This window comes from Gorilla gorilla, chromosome 10 (genome assembly GCF_029281585.2).
Source record: "Gorilla gorilla gorilla isolate KB3781 chromosome 10, NHGRI_mGorGor1-v2.1_pri, whole genome shotgun sequence".
NCBI lineage: Eukaryota > Metazoa > Chordata > Mammalia > Primates > Hominidae > Gorilla > Gorilla gorilla.
In genome coordinates this window covers 65161249-65186202 of record NC_073234.2, presented here as the reverse complement: position 1 = coordinate 65186202, position 24954 = coordinate 65161249, and positions in this window count along the sequence as shown.

Sequence of the window (24954 nt, the reverse complement as noted above, 5' to 3'; positions counted from 1 at the left end):
TTTTTACGAAGATATTTCCTTTTCTACCGTTGGCCCCAAAGCGCTTGAAATGTCCACTTGCAAATTCCACAAAAAGAGGGTTTCAAATCTGCTCTGTCTAAAGGAAGGTTCAACTCTGTGAGTTGTACAAACGCAAAGTAAAGAAGTTTCTGAGAATTCTTCTGTCTAGCATTAGATGAAGAAATCCCGTTTCCAACGAAATCCTCAAAGAGGTCCATATATCCACTTGCAGACTTTACAAACAGAGTGTTTCCAAACTGCTCTATGAAAAGAAAGGTTAAACTCTGTGAGTGGAACGCACGCATCACAAAGAGGTTTCTGAAAATCATTCTCTGTAGTTTTTATACGAAGATATTTCCTTTTCTACCGTTGGCCCCAGAGCGCTTGAAATCTCCACTTGCAAATTCCACAAATAGAGGGTTTCAAATCTGCTCTTCCTAAAGAAAGGTTCAACTCTGTGAGTTGAACACACGCAACCCAAAGAAGTTACTGAGAATTCTTCTGTCTAGCATTAGATGAAGAAATCCCGTTTCCAACGAAATCCTCAAAGAGGTCCAAATATCCACTTGCAGACTATACAATCAGAGTGTTTCCAAACTGCTCTATGAAAAGAAAGGTTAAACTCTGTGAGTGGAACGCGCACATCACAAAGTGATTTCTGAAAATGATTCTCTGTAGTTTTTATACGAAGATATTTCCTTTTCTACCGTTGGCCCCAAAGCGCTTGAAATGTCCACTTGCAAATTCCACAAAAAGAGGGTTTGAAATCTGCCCTGTCAAAAGGAAGGTTCAACTCTGTGAGTTGTGTAAACTCAAAGCCAAGAACTTACTGAGAATTCTTCTGTCTAGCATTAGATGAAGAAATCCCGTTTCCAACGAAATCCTAGAAGAGGTCAAATAGCCACTTGCAGACTTTACAAACAGAGTGTTTCCAAACTGCTCTATGAAAAGAAAGGTTAAAATCTGTGAGTGGAACGCACACATCAGAAAGTGGTTTCTGAAAATGATTGTCTCCAGTTTTTATACGAAGATATTTCCTTTTCTACAGTTGGCCCCAAAGCGCTTGAAATGTCCACTTGCAAATTCCACAAAATGAGGGTTGCAAATCTCCTCTTCCTAAAGAAAGGTTCAACTCTGTGAGTTGTACAAACGCAACCCAAAGAAGTTACTGAGAATTCTTCTGTCAAGCTTTAGATGAAGAAAAACCGTTTCCAACGAAATCCTCATAGAGATCCAAATATCCACATGCAGACTTTACAAACAGAATGTTTCCAAAGTGCTCTATGAAAAGAAAGGTTAAACTCTGTGAGTGGAACACACACATCACAAAGTGGTTTCTGAGAATGATTCTCTGTAGTTTTTATACGAAGATATTCCCTTTTCTACCGTTGGCCCCAAAGCGCTTGAAATGTCCACTTGCAAACTCCACAAAAACAGGGTTTCAAATATTCTCTGTCTAAAGGAAGGTTCAACTCTGTGAGTTGTACAAACGCAAAGCAAAGAACTTGCTGAGAATTCTTCTGTCTAGCATTAGATGAAGAAAACCCGTTTCCAACGAAATCCTCAATGAGGTCCAAATATCCACTTGCAGACTTTACAAACAGAGTGTTCCCAAACTGCGCTATCAAAAGAAAGGTTAAACACTGTGAGTGGAACCCACACATCACAAAGTGGTTTCTGAAAATGATTCTCTCTAGTTTTTAAACGAAGATATTTCCTTTTCTACCATTGGCCCCAAAGCGCTTGAAATGTCCACTTGCAAATTCCACAAAAAGAGGGTTGCAAATCTGCTCTGTCTAAAGGAAGGTTCACCTCTGTGAGTTTTACAAACGCAAAGCAAAGAACTTACTGAGAATTCTTCTGTCAAGCTTTAGATGAAGAAATCCCGTTTCCAACGAAATCCTCATAGAGGTCCAAATATCCACTTGCAGACTTTACAAACAGAATGTTTCCAAAGTGCTCTATGAAAAGAAAGGTTATACTCTGTGAGTGGAACCCACACATCACAAAGTGGTTTCTGAGAATGATTCTCTGTAGTTTTTATACGAAGATATTTCCCTTTCTACAGTTGGCCCCAAAAAGGGTGAAGTCTCCGCTTGTAAATTCCACAAAAAGAGTGTTTCAAATCTTCTCTGCCTAAAGGAAGGTTCAACTCTGTGAGTTGTACACACGCAAAACAAAGAAGTTACTGAGAATTCTTCTGTCTAGCATTAGATGAAAAATCCCTTTTCCAACGAAATCCTCAAAGAGGTCCAAATATCCACTTCCAGACTTTACAAACAGAGTGTTTCCAAAGTGCTCTATGAAGGGAAAGGTTAAACTCGGTTAGTGGAACGCACACATCACAAAGTGGTTTCTGAAAATGATTCTCTTTTGTTTTTATATGAAGATATTTACTTTTCTACCTTTGGCCCCAAAGCGCTTGAAATGTCCACTTGCAAATTCCACAAAAAGAGGGTTTCAAATCTGCTCTGTCTAAAGGAAGGTTCAACTCTGTGAGTTGTACAAACGCAAAGCAAAGAACTTACTGAGAATTCTTCTGTCTAGCATTAGATGAAGAAATCCCGTTTCCAAAGAAATCCTCAAAGAGGTCCAAATATCCACTTGCAGACTTTACAAACAGAGTGTTTCCAAACTGCTCTATGAAAAGAAAGGTTAAACTCTGTGAGTGTAACCCACACATCACAAAGAGATTTCTGAAAATGATTCTCTCTAGTTTTTATACGAAGATATTTCCTTTTCTACCGTTGGCCCCAAAGCGCTTGAAATCTCCACTTGCAAATTCCACAAAAAGAGGGTTGCAGATCTGCTCTTCCTAAAGAAAGGTTCAACTCTGTGAGTTGTACACACGCAACCCAAAGAAGTTACTGAGAATTCTTCTGTCTAGCATTAGATGAAGAAATCCCGTTTCCAACGAAATCCTCATAGAGCTCCAAATATCCACTTGCAGACTTTACAAACAGAATGTTTCCAAACTGCTCTATGAAAACAAAGGTTAAACTCTGTGAGTGGAACACACACATCACAAAGTGGTTTCTGAGAATGATTCTCTGTAGTTTTTATACGAAGATATTTCCTTTTCTACCGTTGGCCCCAAAGCGCTTGAAATGTCCACTTGCAAATTCCACAAAAAGAGGGTTTCAAATCTGCTCTGTCTAAAGGAAGGTTCAACTCTGTGAGTTGTACAAACGCAAAGCAAAGAACTTACTGAGAATTCTTGTGTCTAGCATTAGATGAAGAAATCCCGTTTCCAACGAAATCCTCAAAGAGGTCCAAATATCCACTTGCAGACTTTACAAACAGAGTGTATCCAAACTGCTCTATGAAAAGAAAGGTTAAAGTCTGTGAGTGGAACGCACACATCAGAAAGTGGTTTCTGAAAATGATTCTCTCTAGTTTTATACGAAGATATTTCCTTTTCAACCGTTGGCCCCAAAGCGCTTGAAATGTCCACTTGCAAATTCCACAAAATGAGGGTTGCAAATCTCCTCTTCCTAAAGAAAGGTTCAACTTTGTGAGATGTACACACGCAACCCAAAGAAGTTACTGAGAATTCTCCTGTCAAGCGTTAGATGAAGAAATCCCGTTTCCAACGAAATCCTCAAAGAGGTCCAAATATCCACTTGCAGACTTTACAAACAGAATGTTTCAAAAGTGCTCAACGAAAAGAAAGGCTAAACCCTGTGAGTAGAATGAAAACATCACAAAGTGGTTTCTCAGAATGATTCTCTGTAGTTTTTTTACGAAGATATTTCCTTTTCTACCGTTGGCCCCAAAGCGCTTGAAATGTCCACTTGCAAATTCCACAAAAAGAGGGTTTCAAATCTGCTCTGTCTAAAGGAAGGTTCAACTCTGTGAGTTGTACAAACGCAAAGTAAAGAAGTTTCTGAGAATTCTTCTGTCTAGCATTAGATGAAGAAATCCCGTTTCCAACGAAATCCTCAAAGAGGTCCAAATATCCACTTGCAGACTTTACAAACAGAGTGTTTCCAAACTGCTCTATGAAAAGAAAGGTTAAACTCTGTGAGTGGAACGCACGCATCACAAAGAGGTTTCTGAAAATCATTCTCTGTAGTTTTTATACGAAGATATTTCCTTTTCTACCGTTGGCCCCAGAGCGCTTGAAATCTCCACTTGCAAATTCCACAAATAGAGGGTTTCAAATCTGCTCTTCCTAAAGAAAGGTTCAACTCTGTGAGTTGAACACACGCAACCCAAAGAAGTTACTGAGAATTCTTCTGTCTAGCATTAGATGAAGAAATCCCGTTTCCAACGAAATCCTCAAAGAGGTCCAAATATCCACTTGCAGACTATACAATCAGAGTGTTTCCAAACTGCTCTATGAAAAGAAAGGTTAAACTCTGTGAGTGGAACGCGCACATCACAAAGTGATTTCTGAAAATGATTCTCTGTAGTTTTTATACGAAGATATTTCCTTTTCTACCGTTGGCCCCAAAGCGCTTGAAATGTCCACTTGCAAATTCCACAAAAAGAGGGTTTGAAATCTGCCCTGTCAAAAGGAAGGTTCAACTCTGTGAGTTGTGTAAACTCAAAGCCAAGAACTTACTGAGAATTCTTCTGTCTAGCATTAGATGAAGAAATCCCGTTTCCAACGAAATCCTAGAAGAGGTCAAATAGCCACTTGCAGACTTTACAAACAGAGTGTTTCCAAACTGCTCTATGAAAAGAAAGGTTAAAATCTGTGAGTGGAACGCACACATCAGAAAGTGGTTTCTGAAAATGATTGTCTCCAGTTTTTATACGAAGATATTTCCTTTTCTACCGTTGGCCCCAAAGCGCTTGAAATGTCCACTTGCAAATTCCACAAAATGAGGGTTGCAAATCTCCTCTTCCTAAAGAAAGGTTCAACTCTGTGAGTTGTACAAACGCAACCCAAAGAAGTTACTGAGAATTCTTCTGTCAAGCTTTAGATGAAGAAAAACCGTTTCCAACGAAATCCTCATAGAGATCCAAATATCCACATGCAGACTTTACAAACAGAATGTTTCCAAAGTGCTCTATGAAAAGAAAGGTTAAACTCTGTGAGTGGAACACACACATCACAAAGTGGTTTCTGAGAATGATTCTCTGTAGTTTTTATACGAAGATATTCCCTTTTCTACCGTTGGCCCCAAAGCGCTTGAAATGTCCACTTGCAAACTCCACAAAAACAGGGTTTCAAATATGCTCTGTCTAAAGGAAGGTTCAACTCTGTGAGTTGTACAAACGCAAAGCAAAGAACTTGCTGAGAATTCTTCTGTCTAGCATTAGATGAAGAAATCCCGTTTCCAACGAAATCCTCAATGAGGTCCAAATATCCACTTGCAGACATTACAAACAGAGTGTTCCCAAACTGCTCTATGAAAAGAAAGGTTAAACACTGTGAGTGGAACACACACATCACAAAGTGGTTTCTGAAAATGATTCTCTCTAGTTTTTATACGAAGATATTTCCTTTTCTACCGTTGGCCCCAAAGCGCTTGAAATCTCCACTTGCAAATTCCACAAAAAGAGGGTTGCAAATCTGCTCTGTCTAAAGGAAGGTTCAACTCTGTGAGTTGTACAAACGCAAAGCAAAGAACTTACTGAGAATTCTTGTGTCTAGCATTAGATGAAGAAATCCCGTTTCCAACGAAATCCTCAAAGAGGTCCAAATATCCACTTGCAGACTTTACAAACAGAGTGTATCCAAACTGCTCTATGAAAAGAAAGGTTAAAGTCTGTGAGTGGAACGCACACATCAGAAAGTGGTTTCTGAAAATGATTCTCTCTAGTTTTATACGAAGATATTTCCTTTTCAACCGTTGGCCCCAAAGCGCTTGAAATGTCCACTTTCAAATTCCACAAAATGAGGGTTGCAAATCTCCTCTTCCTAAAGAAAGGTTCAACTTTGTGAGATGTACACACGCAACCCAAAGAAGTTACTGAGAATTCTCCTGTCAAGCGTTAGATGAAGAAATCCCGTTTCCAACGAAATCCTCAAAGAGGTCCAAATATCCACTTGCAGACTTTACAAACAGAATGTTTCAAAAGTGCTCAACGAAAAGAAAGGCTAAACCCTGTGAGTAGAATGAAAACATCACAAAGTGGTTTCTCAGAATGATTCTCTGTAGTTTTTTTACGAAGATATTTCCTTTTCTACCGTTGGCCCCAAAGCGCTTGAAATGTCCACTTGCAAATTCCACAAAAAGAGGGTTTCAAATCTGCTCTGTCTAAAGGAAGGTTCAACTCTGTGAGTTGTACAAACGCAAAGTAAAGAAGTTTCTGAGAATTCTTCTGTCTAGCATTAGATGAAGAAATCCCGTTTCCAACGAAATCCTCAAAGAGGTCCAAATATCCACTTGCAGACTTTACAAACAGAGTGTTTCCAAACTGCTCTATGAAAAGAAAGGTTAAACTCTGTGAGTGGAACGCACACATCACAAAGAGGTTTCTGAAAATGATTCTCTGTAGTTTTTATACGAAGATATTTCCTTTTCTACCGTTGGCCCCAGAGCGCTTGAAATCTCCACTTGCAAATTCCACAAATAGAGGGTTTCAAATCTGCTCTTCCTAAAGAAAGGTTCAACTCTGTGAGTTGAACACACGCAACCCAAAGAAGTTACTGAGAATTCTTCTGTCTAGCATTAGATGAAGAAATCCCGTTTCCAACGAAATCCTCAAAGAGGTCCAAATATCCACTTGCAGACTATACAATCAGAGTGTTTCCAAACTGCTCTATGAAAAGAAAGGTTAAACTCTGTGAGTGGAACGCGCACATCACAAAGTGATTTCTGAAAATGATTCTCTGTAGTTTTTATACGAAGATATTTCCTTTTCTACCGTTGGCCCCAAAGCGCTTGAAATGTCCACTTGCAAATTCCACAAAAAGAGGGTTTCAAATCTGCCCTGTCAAAAGGAAGGTTCAACTCTGTGAGTTGTGCAAACTCAAAGCAAAGAACTTACTGAGAATTCTTCTGTCTAGCATTAGATGAAGAAATCCCGTTTCCAACGAAATCCTAGAAGAGGTCAAATAGCCACTTGCAGACTTTACAAACAGAGTGTTTCCAAACTGCTCTATGAAAAGAAAGGTTAAAATCTGTGAGTGGAACGCACACATCAGAAAGTGGTTTCTGAAAATGATTGTCTCCAGTTTTTATACGAAGATATTTCCTTTTCTACCGTTGGCCCCAAAGCGCTTGAAATGTCCACTTGCAAATTCCACAAAATGAGGGTTGCAAATCTCCTCTTCCTAAAGAAAGGTTCAACTCTGTGAGTTGTACAAACGCAACCCAAAGAAGTTACTGAGAATTCTTCTGTCAAGCTTTAGATGAAGAAAAACCGTTTCCAACGAAATCCTCATAGAGATCCAAATATCCACATGCAGACTTTACAAACAGAATGTTTCCAAAGTGCTCTATGAAAAGAAAGGTTAAACTCTGTGAGTGGAACACACACATCACAAAGTGGTTTCTGAGAATGATTCTCTGTAGTTTTTATACGAAGATATTCCCTTTTCTACCGTTGGCCCCAAAGCGCTTGAAATGTCCACTTGCAAACTCCACAAAAACAGGGTTTCAAATATGCTCTGTCTAAAGGAAGGTTCAACTCTGTGAGTTGTACAAACGCAAAGCAAAGAACTTGCTGAGAATTCTTCTGTCTAGCATTAGATGAAGAAATCCCGTTTCCAACGAAATCCTCAATGAGGTCCAAATATCCACTTGCAGACTTTACAAACAGAGTGTTCCCAAACTGCTCTATGAAAAGAAAGGTTAAACACTGTGAGTGGAACCCACACATCACAAAGTGGTTTCTGAAAATGATTCTCTCTAGTTTTTAAACGAAGATATTTCCTTTTCTACCATTGGCCCCAAAGCGCTTGAAATGTCCACTTGCAAATTCCACAAAAAGAGGGTTGCAAATCTGCTCTGTCTAAAGGAAGGTTCACCTCTGTGAGTTTTACAAACGCAAAGCAAAGAACTTACTGAGAATTCTTCTGTCAAGCTTTAGATGAAGAAATCCCGTTTCCAACGAAATCCTCATAGAGGTCCAAATATCCACTTGCAGACTTTACAAACAGAATGTTTCCAAAGTGCTCTATGAAAAGAAAGGTTATACTCTGTGAGTGGAACCCACACATCACAAAGTGGTTTCTGAGAATGATTCTCTGTAGTTTTTATACGAAGATATTTCCCTTTCTACAGTTGGCCCCAAAAAGGGTGAAGTCTCCGCTTGTAAATTCCACAAAAAGAGTGTTTCAAATCTTCTCTGCCTAAAGGAAGGTTCAACTCTGTGAGTTGTACACACGCAAAACAAAGAAGTTACTGAGAATTCTTCTGTCTAGCATTAGATGAAAAATCCCTTTTCCAATGAAATCCTCAAAGAGGTCCAAATATCCACTTCCAGACTTTACAAACAGAGTGTTTCCAAAGTGCTCTATGAAGGGAAAGGTTAAACTCGGTTAGTGGAACGCACACATCACAAAGTGGTTTCTGAAAATGATTCTCTTTTGTTTTTATATGAAGATATTTACTTTTCTACCTTTGGCCCCAAAGCGCTTGAAATGTCCACTTGCAAATTCCACAAAAAGAGGGTTTCAAATCTGCTCTGTCTAAAGGAAGGTTCAACTCTGTGAGTTGTACAAACGCAAAGCAAAGAACTTACTGAGAATTCTTCTGTCTAGCATTAGATGAAGAAATCCCGTTTCCAAAGAAATCCTCAAAGAGGTCCAAATATCCACTTGCAGACTTTACAAACAGAGTGTTTCCAAACTGCTCTATGAAAAGAAAGGTTAAACTCTGTGAGTGTAACCCACACATCACAAAGAGATTTCTGAAAATGATTCTCTCTAGTTTTTATACGAAGATATTTCCTTTTCTACCGTTGGCCCCAAAGCGCTTGAAATCTCCACTTGCAAATTCCACAAAAAGAGGGTTGCAGATCTGCTCTTCCTAAAGAAAGGTTCAACTCTGTGAGTTGTACACACGCAACCCAAAGAAGTTACTGAGAATTCTTCTGTCTAGCATTAGATGAAGAAATCCCGTTTCCAACGAAATCCTCATAGAGCTCCAAATATCCACTTGCAGACTTTACAAACAGAATGTTTCCAAACTGCTCTATGAAAACAAAGGTTAAACTCTGTGAGTGGAACACACACATCACAAAGTGGTTTCTGAGAATGATTCTCTGTAGTTTTTATACGAAGATATTTCCTTTTCTACCGTTGGCCCCAAAGCGCTTGAAATGTCCACTTGCAAATTCCACAAAAAGAGGGTTTCAAATCTGCTCTGTCTAAAGGAAGGTTCAACTCTGTGAGTTGTACAAACGCAAAGCAAAGAACTTACTGAGAATTCTTGTGTCTAGCATTAGATGAAGAAATCCCGTTTCCAACGAAATCCTCAAAGAGGTCCAAATATCCACTTGCAGACTTTACAAACAGAGTGTATCCAAACTGCTCTATGAAAAGAAAGGTTAAAGTCTGTGAGTGGAACGCACACATCAGAAAGTGGTTTCTGAAAATGATTCTCTCTAGTTTTATACGAAGATATTTCCTTTTCAACCGTTGGCCCCAAAGCGCTTGAAATGTCCACTTTCAAATTCCACAAAATGAGGGTTGCAAATCTCCTCTTCCTAAAGAAAGGTTCAACTTTGTGAGATGTACACACGCAACCCAAAGAAGTTACTGAGAATTCTCCTGTCAAGCGTTAGATGAAGAAATCCCGTTTCCAACGAAATCCTCAAAGAGGTCCAAATATCCACTTGCAGACTTTACAAACAGAATGTTTCAAAAGTGCTCAACGAAAAGAAAGGCTAAACCCTGTGAGTAGAATGAAAACATCACAAAGTGGTTTCTCAGAATGATTCTCTGTAGTTTTTTTACGAAGATATTTCCTTTTCTACCGTTGGCCCCAAAGCGCTTGAAATGTCCACTTGCAAATTCCACAAAAAGAGGGTTTCAAATCTGCTCTGTCTAAAGGAAGGTTCAACTCTGTGAGTTGTACAAACGCAAAGTAAAGAAGTTTCTGAGAATTCTTCTGTCTAGCATTAGATGAAGAAATCCCGTTTCCAACGAAATCCTCAAAGAGGTCCAAATATCCACTTGCAGACTTTACAAACAGAGTGTTTCCAAACTGCTCTATGAAAAGAAAGGTTAAACTCTGTGAGTGGAACGCACACATCACAAAGAGGTTTCTGAAAATGATTCTCTGTAGTTTTTATACGAAGATATTTCCTTTTCTACCGTTGGCCCCAGAGCGCTTGAAATCTCCACTTGCAAATTCCACAAATAGAGGGTTTCAAATCTGCTCTTCCTAAAGAAAGGTTCAACTCTGTGAGTTGAACACACGCAACCCAAAGAAGTTACTGAGAATTCTTCTGTCTAGCATTAGATGAAGAAATCCCGTTTCCAACGAAATCCTCAAAGAGGTCCAAATATCCACTTGCAGACTATACAATCAGAGTGTTTCCAAACTGCTCTATGAAAAGAAAGGTTAAACTCTGTGAGTGGAACGCGCACATCACAAAGTGATTTCTGAAAATGATTCTCTGTAGTTTTTATACGAAGATATTTCCTTTTCTACCGTTGGCCCCAAAGCGCTTGAAATGTCCACTTGCAAATTCCACAAAAAGAGGGTTTCAAATCTGCCCTGTCAAAAGGAAGGTTCAACTCTGTGAGTTGTGCAAACTCAAAGCAAAGAACTTACTGAGAATTCTTCTGTCTAGCATTAGATGAAGAAATCCCGTTTCCAACGAAATCCTAGAAGAGGTCAAATAGCCACTTGCAGACTTTACAAACAGAGTGTTTCCAAACTGCTCTATGAAAAGAAAGGTTAAAATCTGTGAGTGGAACGCACACATCAGAAAGTGGTTTCTGAAAATGATTGTCTCCAGTTTTTATACGAAGATATTTCCTTTTCTACCGTTGGCCCCAAAGCGCTTGAAATGTCCACTTGCAAATTCCACAAAATGAGGGTTGCAAATCTCCTCTTCCTAAAGAAAGGTTCAACTCTGTGAGTTGTACAAACGCAACCCAAAGAAGTTACTGAGAATTCTTCTGTCAAGCTTTAGATGAAGAAAAACCGTTTCCAACGAAATCCTCATAGAGATCCAAATATCCACATGCAGACTTTACAAACAGAATGTTTCCAAAGTGCTCTATGAAAAGAAAGGTTAAACTCTGTGAGTGGAACACACACATCACAAAGTGGTTTCTGAGAATGATTCTCTGTAGTTTTTATACGAAGATATTCCCTTTTCTACCGTTGGCCCCAAAGCGCTTGAAATGTCCACTTGCAAACTCCACAAAAACAGGGTTTCAAATATGCTCTGTCTAAAGGAAGGTTCAACTCTGTGAGTTGTACAAACGCAAAGCAAAGAACTTGCTGAGAATTCTTCTGTCTAGCATTAGATGAAGAAATCCCGTTTCCAACGAAATCCTCAATGAGGTCCAAATATCCACTTGCAGACTTTACAAACAGAGTGTTCCCAAACTGCTCTATGAAAAGAAAGGTTAAACACTGTGAGTGGAACACACACATCACAAAGTGGTTTCTGAAAATGATTCTCTCTAGTTTTTATACGAAGATATTTCCTTTTCTACCGTTGGCCCCAAAGCGCTTGAAATCTCCACTTGCAAATTCCACAAAAAGAGGGTTGCAAATCTGCTCTGTCTAAAGGAAGGTTCAACTCTGTGAGTTGTACAAACGCAAAGCAAAGAACTTACTGAGAATTCTTGTGTCTAGCATTAGATGAAGAAATCCCGTTTCCAACGAAATCCTCAAAGAGGTCCAAATATCCACTTGCAGACTTTACAAACAGAGTGTATCCAAACTGCTCTATGAAAAGAAAGGTAAAAGTCTGTGAGTGGAACGCACACATCAGAAAGTGGTTTCTGAAAATGATTCTCTCTAGTTTTATACGAAGATATTTCCTTTTCAACCGTTGGCCCCAAAGCGCTTGAAATGTCCACTTGCAAATTCCACAAAATGAGGGTTGCAAATCTCCTCTTCCTAAAGAAAGGTTCAACTTTGTGAGATGTACACACGCAACCCAAAGAAGTTACTGAGAATTCTCCTGTCAAGCGTTAGATGAAGAAATCCCGTTTCCAACGAAATCCTCAAAGAGGTCCAAATATCCACTTGCAGACTTTACAAACAGAATGTTTCAAAAGTGCTCAACGAAAAGAAAGGCTAAACCCTGTGAGTAGAATGAAAACATCACAAAGTGGTTTCTCAGAATGATTCTCTGTAGTTTTTTTACGAAGATATTTCCTTTTCTACCGTTGGCCCCAAAGCGCTTGAAATGTCCACTTGCAAATTCCACAAAAAGAGGGTTTCAAATCTGCTCTGTCTAAAGGAAGGTTCAACTCTGTGAGTTGTACAAACGCAAAGTAAAGAAGTTTCTGAGAATTCTTCTGTCTAGCATTAGATGAAGAAATCCCGTTTCCAACGAAATCCTCAAAGAGGTCCAAATATCCACTTGCAGACTTTACAAACAGAGTGTTTCCAAACTGCTCTATGAAAAGAAAGGTTAAACTCTGTGAGTGGAACGCACACATCACAAAGAGGTTTCTGAAAATGATTCTCTGTAGTTTTTATACGAAGATATTTCCTTTTCTACCGTTGGCCCCAGAGCGCTTGAAATCTCCACTTGCAAATTCCACAAATAGAGGGTTTCAAATCTGCTCTTCCTAAAGAAAGGTTCAACTCTGTGAGTTGAACACACGCAACCCAAAGAAGTTACTGAGAATTCTTCTGTCTAGCATTAGATGAAGAAATCCCGTTTCCAACGAAATCCTCAAAGAGGTCCAAATATCCACTTGCAGACTATACAATCAGAGTGTTTCCAAACTGCTCTATGAAAAGAAAGGTTAAACTCTGTGAGTGGAACGCGCACATCACAAAGTGATTTCTGAAAATGATTCTCTGTAGTTTTTATACGAAGATATTTCCTTTTCTACCGTTGGCCCCAAAGCGCTTGAAATGTCCACTTGCAAATTCCACAAAAAGAGGGTTTCAAATCTGCCCTGTCAAAAGGAAGGTTCAACTCTGTGAGTTGTGCAAACTCAAAGCAAAGAACTTACTGAGAATTCTTCTGTCTAGCATTAGATGAAGAAATCCCGTTTCCAACGAAATCCTAGAAGAGGTCAAATAGCCACTTGCAGACTTTACAAACAGAGTGTTTCCAAACTGCTCTATGAAAAGAAAGGTTAAAATCTGTGAGTGGAACGCACACATCAGAAAGTGGTTTCTGAAAATGATTGTCTCCAGTTTTTATACGAAGATATTTCCTTTTCTACCGTTGGCCCCAAAGCGCTTGAAATGTCCACTTGCAAATTCCACAAAATGAGGGTTGCAAATCTCCTCTTCCTAAAGAAAGGTTCAACTCTGTGAGTTGTACAAACGCAACCCAAAGAAGTTACTGAGAATTCTTCTGTCAAGCTTTAGATGAAGAAAAACCGTTTCCAACGAAATCCTCATAGAGATCCAAATATCCACATGCAGACTTTACAAACAGAATGTTTCCAAAGTGCTCTATGAAAAGAAAGGTTAAACTCTGTGAGTGGAACACACACATCACAAAGTGGTTTCTGAGAATGATTCTCTGTAGTTTTTATACGAAGATATTCCCTTTTCTACCGTTGGCCCCAAAGCGCTTGAAATGTCCACTTGCAAACTCCACAAAAACAGGGTTTCAAATATGCTCTGTCTAAAGGAAGGTTCAACTCTGTGAGTTGTACAAACGCAAAGCAAAGAACTTGCTGAGAATTCTTCTGTCTAGCATTAGATGAAGAAATCCCGTTTCCAACGAAATCCTCAATGAGGTCCAAATATCCACTTGCAGACTTTACAAACAGAGTGTTCCCAAACTGCTCTATGAAAAGAAAGGTTAAACACTGTGAGTGGAACCCACACATCACAAAGTGGTTTCTGAAAATGATTCTCTCTAGTTTTTAAACGAAGATATTTCCTTTTCTACCATTGGCCCCAAAGCGCTTGAAATGTCCACTTGCAAATTCCACAAAAAGAGGGTTGCAAATCTGCTCTGTCTAAAGGAAGGTTCACCTCTGTGAGTTTTACAAACGCAAAGCAAAGAACTTACTGAGAATTCTTCTGTCAAGCTTTAGATGAAGAAATCCCGTTTCCAACGAAATCCTCATAGAGGTCCAAATATCCACTTGCAGACTTTACAAACAGAATGTTTCCAAAGTGCTCTATGAAAAGAAAGGTTATACTCTGTGAGTGGAACCCATACATCACAAAGTGGTTTCTGAGAATGATTCTCTGTAGTTTTTATACGAAGATATTTCCCTTTCTACAGTTGGCCCCAAAACGGGTGAAGTCTCCGCTTGTAAATTCCACAAAAAGAGTGTTTCAAATCTTCTCTGCCTAAAGGAAGGTTCAACTCTGTGAGTTGTACACACGCAAAACAAAGAAGTTACTGAGAATTCTTCTGTCTAGCATTAGATGAAAAATCCCTTTTCCAACGAAATCCTCAAAGAGGTCCAAATATCCACTTCCAGACTTTACAAACAGAGTGTTTCCAAAGTGCTCTATGAAGGGAAAGGTTAAACTCGGTTAGTGGAACGCACACATCACAAAGTGGTTTCTGAAAATGATTCTCTTTTGTTTTTATATGAAGATATTTACTTTTCTACCTTTGGCCCCAAAGCGCTTGAAATGTCCACTTGCAAATTCCACAAAAAGAGGGTTTCAAATCTGCTCTGTCTAAAGGAAGGTTCAACTCTGTGAGTTGTACAAACGCAAAGCAAAGAACTTACTGAGAATTCTTCTGTCTAGCATTAGATGAAGAAATCCCGTTTCCAAAGAAATCCTCAAAGAGGTCCAAATATCCACTTGCAGACTTTACAAACAGAGTGTTTCCAAACTGCTCTATGAAAAGAAAGGTTAAACTCTGTGAGTGTAACCCACACATCACAAAGAGATTTCTGAAAATGATTCTCTCTAGTTTTTATACGAAGATATTTCCTTTTCTACCGTTGGCCCCAAAGCGCTTGAAATCTCCACTTGCAAATTCCACAAAAAGAGGGTTGCAGATCTGCTCTTCCTAAAGAAAGGTTCAACTCTGTGAGTTGTACACACGCAACCCAAAGAAGTTACTGAGAATTCTTCTGTCTAGCATTAGATGAAGAAATCCCGTTTCCAACGAAATCCTCATAGAGCTCCAAATATCCACTTGCAGACTTTACAAACAGAATGTTTCCAAACTGCTCTATGAAAACAAAGGTTAAACTCTGTGAGTGGAACACACACATCACAAAGTGGTTTCTGAGAATGATTCTCTGTAGTTTTTATACGAAGATATTTCCTTTTCTACCGTTGGCCCCAAAGCGCTTGAAATGTCCACTTGCAAATTCCACAAAAAGAGGGTTTCAAATCTGCTCTGTCTAAAGGAAGGTTCAACTCTGTGAGTTGTACAAACGCAAAGCAAAGAACTTACTGAGAATTCTTGTGTCTAGCATTAGATGAAGAAATCCCGTTTCCAACGAAATCCTCAAAGAGGTCCAAATATCCACTTGCAGACTTTACAAACAGAGTGTATCCAAACTGCTCTATGAAAAGAAAGGTTAAAGTCTGTGAGTGGAACGCACACATCAGAAAGTGGTTTCTGAAAATGATTCTCTCTAGTTTTATACGAAGATATTTCCTTTTCAACCGTTGGCCCCAAAGCGCTTGAAATGTCCACTTGCAAATTCCACAAAATGAGGGTTGCAAATCTCCTCTTCCTAAAGAAAGGTTCAACTTTGTGAGATGTACACACGCAACCCAAAGAAGTTACTGAGAATTCTCCTGTCAAGCGTTAGATGAAGAAATCCCGTTTCCAACGAAATCCTCAAAGAGGACCAAATATCCACTTGCAGACTTTACAAACAGAATGTTTCAAAAGTGCTCAACGAAAAGAAAGGCTAAACCCTGTGAGTAGAATGAAAACATCACAAAGTGGTTTCTCAGAATGATTCTCTGTAGTTTTTTTACGAAGATATTTCCTTTTCTACCGTTGGCCCCAAAGCGCTTGAAATGTCCACTTGCAAATTCCACAAAAAGAGGGTTTCAAATCTGCTCTGTCTAAAGGAAGGTTCAACTCTGTGAGTTGTACAAACGCAAAGTAAAGAAGTTTCTGAGAATTCTTCAGTCTAGCATTAGATGAAGAAATCCCGTTTCCAACGAAATCCTCAAAGAGGTCCAAATATCCACTTGCAGACTTTACAAACAGAGTGTTTCCAAACTGCTCTATGAAAAGAAAGGTTAAACTCTGTGAGTGGAACGCACACATCACAAAGAGGTTTCTGAAAATGATTCTCTGTAGTTTTTATACGAAGATATTTCCTTTTCTACCGTTGGCCCCAGAGCGCTTGAAATCTCCACTTGCAAATTCGACAAATAGAGGGTTTCAAATCTGCTCTTCCTAAAGAAAGGTTCAACTCTGTGAGTTGAACACACGCAACCCAAAGAAGTTACTGAGAATTCTTCTGTCTAGCATTAGATGAAGAAATCCCGTTTCCAACGAAATCCTCAAAGAGGTCCAAATATCCACTTGCAGACTATACAATCAGAGTGTTTCCAAACTGCTCTATGAAAAGAAAGGTTAAACTCTGTGAGTGGAACGCGCACATCACAAAGTGATTTCTGAAAATGATTCTCTGTAGTTTTTATACGAAGATATTTCCTTTTCTACCGTTGGCCCCAAAGCGCTTGAAATGTCCACTTTCAAATTCCACAAAAAGAGGGTTTGAAATCTGCCCTGTCAAAAGGAAGGTTCAACTCTGTGAGTTGTGCAAACTCAAAGCAAAGAACTTACTGAGAATTCTTCTGTCTAGCATTAGATGAAGAAATCCCGTTTCCAACGAAATCCTAGAAGAGGTCAAATAGCCACTTGCAGACTTTACAAACAGAGTGTTTCCAAACTGCTATATGAAAAGAAAGGTTAAACTCTGTGAGTGGAACGCACACATCAGAAAGTGGTTTCTGAACATGATTGTCTCCAGTTTTTATACGAAGATATTTCCTTTTCTACCGTTGGCCCCAAAGCGCTTGAAATGTCCACTTGCAAATTCCACAAAATGAGGGTTGCAAATCTCCTCTTCCTAAAGAAAGGTTCAACTCTGTGAGTTGTACAAACGCAACCCAAAGAAGTTACTGAGAATTCTTCTGTCAAGCTTTAGATGAAGAAAAACCGTTTCCAACGAAATCCTCATAGAGATCCAAATATCCACATGCAGACTTTACAAACAGAATGTTTCCAAAGTGCTCTATGAAAAGAAAGGTTAAACTCTGTGAGTGGAACACACACATCACAAAGTGGTTTCTGAGAATGATTCTCTGTAGTTTTTATACGAAGATATTCCCTTTTCTACCGTTGGCCCCAAAGCGCTTGAAATGTCCACTTGCAAACTCCACAAAAACAGGGTTTCAAATATGCTCTGTCTAAAGGAAGGTTCAACTCTGTGAGTTGTACAAACGCAAAGCAAAGAACTTGCTGAGAATTCTTCTGTCTAGCATTAGATGAAGAAATCCCGTTTCCAACGAAATCCTCAATGAGGTCCAAATATCCACTTGCAGACATTACAAACAGAGTGTTCCCAAACTGCTCTATGAAAAGAAAGGTTAAACACTGTGAGTGGAACACACACATCACAAAGTGGTTTCTGAAAATGATTCTCTCTAGTTTTTATACGAAGATATTTCCTTTTCTACCGTTGGCCCCAAAGCGCTTGAAATCTCCACTTGCAAATTCCACAAAAAGAGGGTTGCAAATCTGCTCTGTCTAAAGGAAGGTTCAACTCTGTGAGTTCTACAAACGCAAAGCAAAGAACTTACTGAGAATTCTTGTGTCTAGCATTAGATGAAGAAATCCCGTTTCCAACGAAATCCTCAAAGAGGTCCAAATATCCACTTGCAGACTTTACAAACAGAGTGTATCCAAACTGCTCTATGAAAAGAAAGGTTAAAGTCTGTGAGTGGAACGCACACATCAGAAAGTGGTTTCTGAAAATGATTCTCTCTAGTTTTATACGAAGATATTTCCTTTTCAACCGTTGGCCCCAAAGCGCTTGAAATGTCCACTTGCAAATTCCACAAAATGAGGGTTGCAAATCTCCTCTTCCTAAAGAAAGGTTCAACTTTGTGAGATGTACACACGCAACCCAAAGAAGTTACTGAGAATTCTCCTGTCAAGCGTTAGATGAAGAAATCCCGTTTCCAACGAAATCCTCAAAGAGGACCAAATATCCACTTGCAGACTTTACAAACAGAATGTTTCAAAAGTGCTCAACGAAAAGAAAGGCCAAACCCTGTGAGTAGAATGAAAACATCACAAAGTGGTTTCTCAGAATGATTCTCTGTAGTTTTTTTACGAAGATATTTCCTTTTCTACCGTTGGCCCCAAAGCGCTTGAAATCTCCACTTGCAAATTCCACAAATAGAGGGTTTCAAATCTGCTCTTCCTAAAGAAAGGTTCAACTCTGTGAGTTGAACACACGCAACCCAAAGAAGTTACTGAGAATTCTTCTGTCTAGCATTAGATGAAGAAATCCCGTTTCCAACGAAATCCTCAAAGAGGTCCAAATATCCACTTGCAGACTATACAATCAGAGTGTTTCCAAACTGCTCTATGAAAAGAAAGGTTAAACTCTGTGAGTGGAACGCGCACATCACAAAGTGATTTCTGAAAATGATTCTCTGTAGTTTTTATACGAAGATATTTCCTTTTCTACCGTTGGCCCCAAAGCGCTTGAAATGTCCACTTGCAAATTCCACAAAAAGAGGGTTTGAAATCTGCCCTGTCAAAAGGAAGGTTCAACTCTGTGAGTTGTGCAAACTCAAAGCAAAGAACTTACTGAGAATTCTTCTGTCTAGCATTAGATGAAGAAATCCCGTTTCCAACGAAATCCTACAAGAGGTCAAATAGCCACTTGCAGACTTTACAAACAGAGTGTTTCCAAACTGCTATATGAAAAGAAAGGTTAAAATCTGTGAGTGGAACGAACACATCAGAAAGTGGTTTCTGAACATGATTGTCTCCAGTTTTTATACGAAGATATTTCCTTTTCTACCGTTGGCCCCAAAGCGCTTGAAATGTCCACTTGCAAATTCCACAAAATGAGGGTTGCAAATCTCCTCTTCCTAAAGAAAGGTTCAACTCTGTGAGTTGTACAAACGCAACCCAAAGAAGTTACTGAGAATTCTTCTGTCAAGCTTTAGATGAAGAAAAACCGTTTCCAACGAAATCCTCATAGAGATCCAAATATCCACATGCAGACTTTACAAACAGAATGTTTCCAAAGTGCTCTATGAAAAGAAAGGTTAAACTCTGTGAGTGGAACACACACATCACAAAGTGGTTTCTGAGAATGATTCTCTGTAGTTTTTATACGAAGATATTCCCTTTTCTACCGTTGGCCCCAAAGCGCTTGAAATGTCCACTTGCAAACTCCACAAAAACAGGGTTTCAAATATGCTCTGTCTAAAGGAAGGTTCAACTCTGTGAGTTGTACAAACGCAAAGCAAAGAACTTGCTGAGAATTCTTCTGTCTAGCATTAGATGAAGAAATCCCGTTTCCAACGAAATCCTCAATGAGGTCCAAATATCCACTTGCAGACATTACAAACAGAGTGTTCCCAAACTGCTCTATGAAAAGAAAGGTTAAACACTGTGAGTGGAACACACACATCACAAAGTGGTTTCTGAAAATGATTCTCTCTAGTTTTTATACGAAGATATTTCCTTTTCTACCGTTGGCCCCAAAGCGCTTGAAATCTCCACTTGCAAATTCCACAAAAAGAGGGTTGCAAATCTGCTCTGTCTAAAGGAAGGTTCAACTCTGTGAGTTGTACAAACGCAAAGCAAAGAACTTACTGAGAATTCTTGTGTCTAGCATTAGATGAAGAAATCCCGTTTCCAACGAAATCCTCAAAGAGGTCCAAATATCCACTTGCAGACTTTACAAACAGAGTGTATCCAAACTGCTCTATGAAAAGAAAGGTTAAAGTCTGTGAGTGGAACGCACACATCAGAAAGTGGTTTCTGAAAATGATTCTCTCTAGTTTTATACGAAGATATTTCCTTTTCAACCGTTGGCCCCAAAGCGCTTGAAATGTCCACTTTCAAATTCCACAAAATGAGGGTTGCAAATCTCCTCTTCCTAAAGAAAGGTTCAACTTTGTGAGATGTACACACGCAACCCAAAGAAGTTACTGAGAATTCTCCTGTCAAGCGTTAGATGAAGAAATCCCGTTTCCAACGAAATCCTCAAAGAGGTCCAAATATCCACTTGCAGACTTTACAAACAGAATGTTTCAAAAGTGCTCAACGAAAAGAAAGGCTAAACCCTGTGAGTAGAATGAAAACATCACAAAGTGGTTTCTCAGAATGATTCTCTGTAGTTTTTTTACGAAGATATTTCCTTTTCTACCGTTGGCCCCAAAGCGCTTGAAATGTCCACTTGCAAATTCCACAAAAAGAGGGTTTCAAATCTGCTCTGTCTAAAGGAAGGTTCAACTCTGTGAGTTGTACAAACGCAAAGTAAAGAAGTTTCTGAGAATTCTTCTGTCTAGCATTAGATGAAGAAATCCCGTTTCCAACGAAATCCTCAAAGAGGTCCAAATATCCACTTGCAGACTTTACAAACAGAGTGTTTCCAAACTGCTCTATGAAAAGAAAGGTTAAACTCTGTGAGTGGAACGCACACATCACAAAGAGGTTTCTGAAAATGATTCTCTGTAGTTTTTATACGAAGATATTTCCTTTTCTACCGTTGGCCCCAGAGCGCTTGAAATCTCCACTTGCAAATTCCACAAATAGAGGGTTTCAAATCTGCTCTTCCTAAAGAAAGGTTCAACTCTGTGAGTTGAACACACGCAACCCAAAGAAGTTACTGAGAATTCTTCTGTCTAGCATTAGATGAAGAAATCCCGTTTCCAACGAAATCCTCAAAGAGGTCCAAATATCCACTTGCAGACTATACAATCAGAGTGTTTCCAAACTGCTCTATGAAAAGAAAGGTTAAACTCTGTGAGTGGAACGCGCACATCACAAAGTGATTTCTGAAAATGATTCTCTGTAGTTTTTATACGAAGATATTTCCTTTTCTACCGTTGGCCCCAAAGCGCTTGAAATGTCCACTTGCAAATTCCACAAAAAGAGGGTTTCAAATCTGCCCTGTCAAAAGGAAGGTTCAACTCTGTGAGTTGTGCAAACTCAAAGCAAAGAACTTACTGAGAATTCTTCTGTCTAGCATTAGATGAAGAAATCCCGTTTCCAACGAAATCCTAGAAGAGGTCAAATAGCCACTTGCAGACTTTACAAACAGAGTGTTTCCAAACTGCTATATGAAAAGAAAGGTTAAAATCTGTGAGTGGAACGCACACATCAGAAAGTGGTTTCTGAAAATGATTGTCTCCAGTTTTTATACGAAGATATTTCCTTTTCTACCGTTGGCACCAAAGCGCTTGAAATGTCCACTTGCAAATTCCACAAAATGAGGGTTGCAAATCTCCTCTTCCTAAAGAAAGGTTCAACTCTGTGAGTTGTACAAACGCAACCCAAAGAAGTTACTGAGAATTCTTCTGTCAAGCTTTAGATGAAGAAAAACCGTTTCCAACGAAATCCTCATAGAGATCCAAATATCCACATGCAGACTTTACAAACAGAATGTTTCCAAAGTGCTCTATGAAAAGAAAGGTTAAACTCTGTGAGTGGAACACACACATCACAAAGTGGTTTCTGAGAATGATTCTCTGTAGTTTTTATACGAAGATATTCCCTTTTCTACCGTTGGCCCCAAAGCGCTTGAAATGTCCACTTGCAAACTCCACAAAAACAGGGTTTCAAATATGCTCTGTCTAAAGGAAGGTTCAACTCTGTGAGTTGTACAAACACAAAGCAAAGAACTTGCTGAGAATTCTTCTGTCAAGCATTAGATGAAGAAATCCCGTTTCCAACGAAATCCTCAATGAGGTCCAAATATCCACTTGCAGACTTTACAGAGTGTTCCCAAACTGCTCTATGAAAAGAAAGGTTAAACACTGTGAGTGGAACCCACACATCACAAAGTGGTTTCTGAAAATGATTCTCTCTAGTTTTTATACGAAGATATTTCCTTTTCTACCGTTGGCCCCAAAGCGCTTGAAATGTCCACTTGCAAATTCCACAAAAAGAGGGTTGCAAATCTGCTCTGTCTAAAGGAAGGTTCACCTCTGTGAGATGTACAAACGCAAAGCAAAGAACTTACTGAGAATTCTTCTGTCAAGCTTTAGATGAAGAAATCCCGTTTCCAACGAAATCCTCATAGAGGTCCAAATATCCACTTGCAGACTTTACAAACAGAATGTTTCCAAAGTGCTCTATGAAAAGAAAGGTTATACTCTGTGAGTGGAACCCACACATCACAAAGTGGTTTCTGAGAATGATTCTCTGTAGTTTTTATACGAAGATATTTCCCTTTCTACAGGTGGCCCCAAAACGGGTGAAGTCTCCGCTTGTAAATTCCACAAAAAGAGTGTTTCAAATCTTCTCTGCCTAAAGGAAGGTTCAACTCTGTGAGTTGTACACACGCAAAACAAAGAAGTTACTGAGAATTCTTCTGTCTAGCATTAGATGAAAAATCCCTTTTCCAACGAAATCCTCAAAGAGGTCCAAATATCCACTTCCAGACTTTACAAACAGAGTGTTTCCAAAGTGCTCTATGAAGGGAAAGGTTAAACTCGGTTAGTGGAACGCACACATCACAAAGTGGTTTCTGAAAATGATTCTCTTTTGTTTTTATATGAAGATATTTACTTTTCTACCTTTGGCCCCAAAGCGCTTGAAATGTCCACTTGCGAATTCCACAAAAAGAGGGTTTCAAATCTGCTCTGTCTAAAGGAAGGTTCAACTCTGTGAGTTGTACAAACGCAAAGCAAAGAACTTACTGAGAATTCTTCTGTCTAGCATTAGATGAAGAAATCCCGTTTCCAAAGAAATCCTCAAAGAGGTCCAAATATCCACTTGCAGACTTTACAAACAGAGTGTTTCCAAACTGCTCTATGAAAAGAAAGGTTAAACTCTGTGAGTGTAACCCACACATCACAAAGAGATTTCTGAAAATCATTCTCTCTAGTTTTTATACGAAGATATTTCCTTTTCTACCGTTGGCCCCAAAGCGCTTGAAATCTCCACTTGCAAATTCCACAAAAAGAGGGTTGCAGATCTGCTCTTCCTAAAGAAAGGTTCAACTCTGTGAGTTGTACACATGCAACCCAAAGAAGTTACTGAGAATTCTTCTGAATAGCATTAGATGAAGAAATCCCGTTTCCAACGAAATCCTCATAGAGCTCCAAATATCCACTTGCAGACTTTACAAACAGAATGTTTCCAAACTGCTCTATGAAAACAAAGGTTAAACTCTGTGAGTGGAACACACACATCACAAAGTGGTTTCTGAGAATGATTCTCTGTAGTTTTTATACGAAGATATTTCCTTTTCTACCGTTGGCCCCAAAGCGCTTGAAATGTCCACTTGCAAATTCCACAAAAAGAGGGTTTCAAATCTGCTCTGTCTAAAGGAAGGTTCAACTCTGTTAGTTGTACAAACGCAAAGCAAAGAACTTAATGAGAATTCTTGTGTCTAGCATTAGATGAAGAAAGCCCGTTTCCAACGAAATCCTCAAAGAGGTCCAAATATCCACTTGCAGACTTTACAAACAGAGTGTATCCAAACTGCTCTATGAAAAGAAAGGTTAAAGTCTGTGAGTGGAACGCACACATCAGAAAGTGGTTTCTGAAAATGATTCTCTCTAGTTTTATACGAAGATATTTCCTTTTCAACCGTTGGCCCCAAAGCGCTTGAAATGTCCACTTGCAAATTCCACAAAATGAGGGTTGCAAATCTCCTCTTCCTAAAGAAAGGTTCAACTTTGTGAGATGTACACACGCAACCCAAAGAAGTTACTGAGAATCCTCCTGTCAAGCGTTAGATGAAGAAATCCCGTTTCCAACGAAATCCTCAAAGAGGTCCAAATATCCACTTGCAGACTTTACAAACAGAATGTTTCAAAAGTGCTCAATGAAAAGAAAGGCTAAACCCTGTGAGTAGAATGAAAACATCACAAAGTGGTTTCTCAGAATGATTCTCTGTAGTTTTTTTACGAAGATATTTCCTTTTCTACCGTTGGCCCCAAAGCGCTAGAAATGTCCACTTGCAAATTCCACAAAAAGAGGGTTTCAAATCTGCTCTGTCTAAAGGAAGGTTCAACTCTGTGAGTTGTACAAACGCAAAGTAAAGAAGTTTCTGAGAATTCTTCTGTCTAGCATTAGATGAAGAAATCCCGTTTCCAACGAAATCCTCAAAGAGGTCCAAATATCCACTTGCAGACTTTACAAACAGAGTGTTTCCAAACTGCTCTATGAAAAGAAAGGTTAAACTCTGTGAGTGGAACGCACACATCACAAAGAGGTTTCTGAAAATGATTCCCTGTAGTTTTTATACGAAGATATTTCCTTTTCTACCGTTGGCCCCAGAGCGCTTGAAATCTCCACTTGCAAATTCCACAAAAAGAGGGTTTCAAATCTGCTCTTCCTAAAGAAAGGTTCAACTCTGTGAGTTGAACACACGCAACCCAAAGAAGTTACTGAGAATTCTTCTGTCTAGCATTAGATGAAGAAATCCCGTTTACAACGAAATCCTCAAAGAGGTCCAAATATCCACTTGCAGACTATACAATCAGAGTGTTTCCAAACTGCTCTATGAAAAGAAAGGTTAAACTCCGTGAGTGGAACGCGCACATCACAAAGTGATTTCTGAAAATGATTCTCTGTAGTTTTTATACGAAGATATTTCCTTTTCTACCGTTGGCCCCAAAGCGCTTGAAATGTCCACTTGCAAATTCCACAAAAAGAGGGTTGCAAATCTGCTCTTCCTAAAGAAAGTTCAACTCTGTGAGTTGTACACATGCAACCCAAAGAAGTTACTGAGAATTC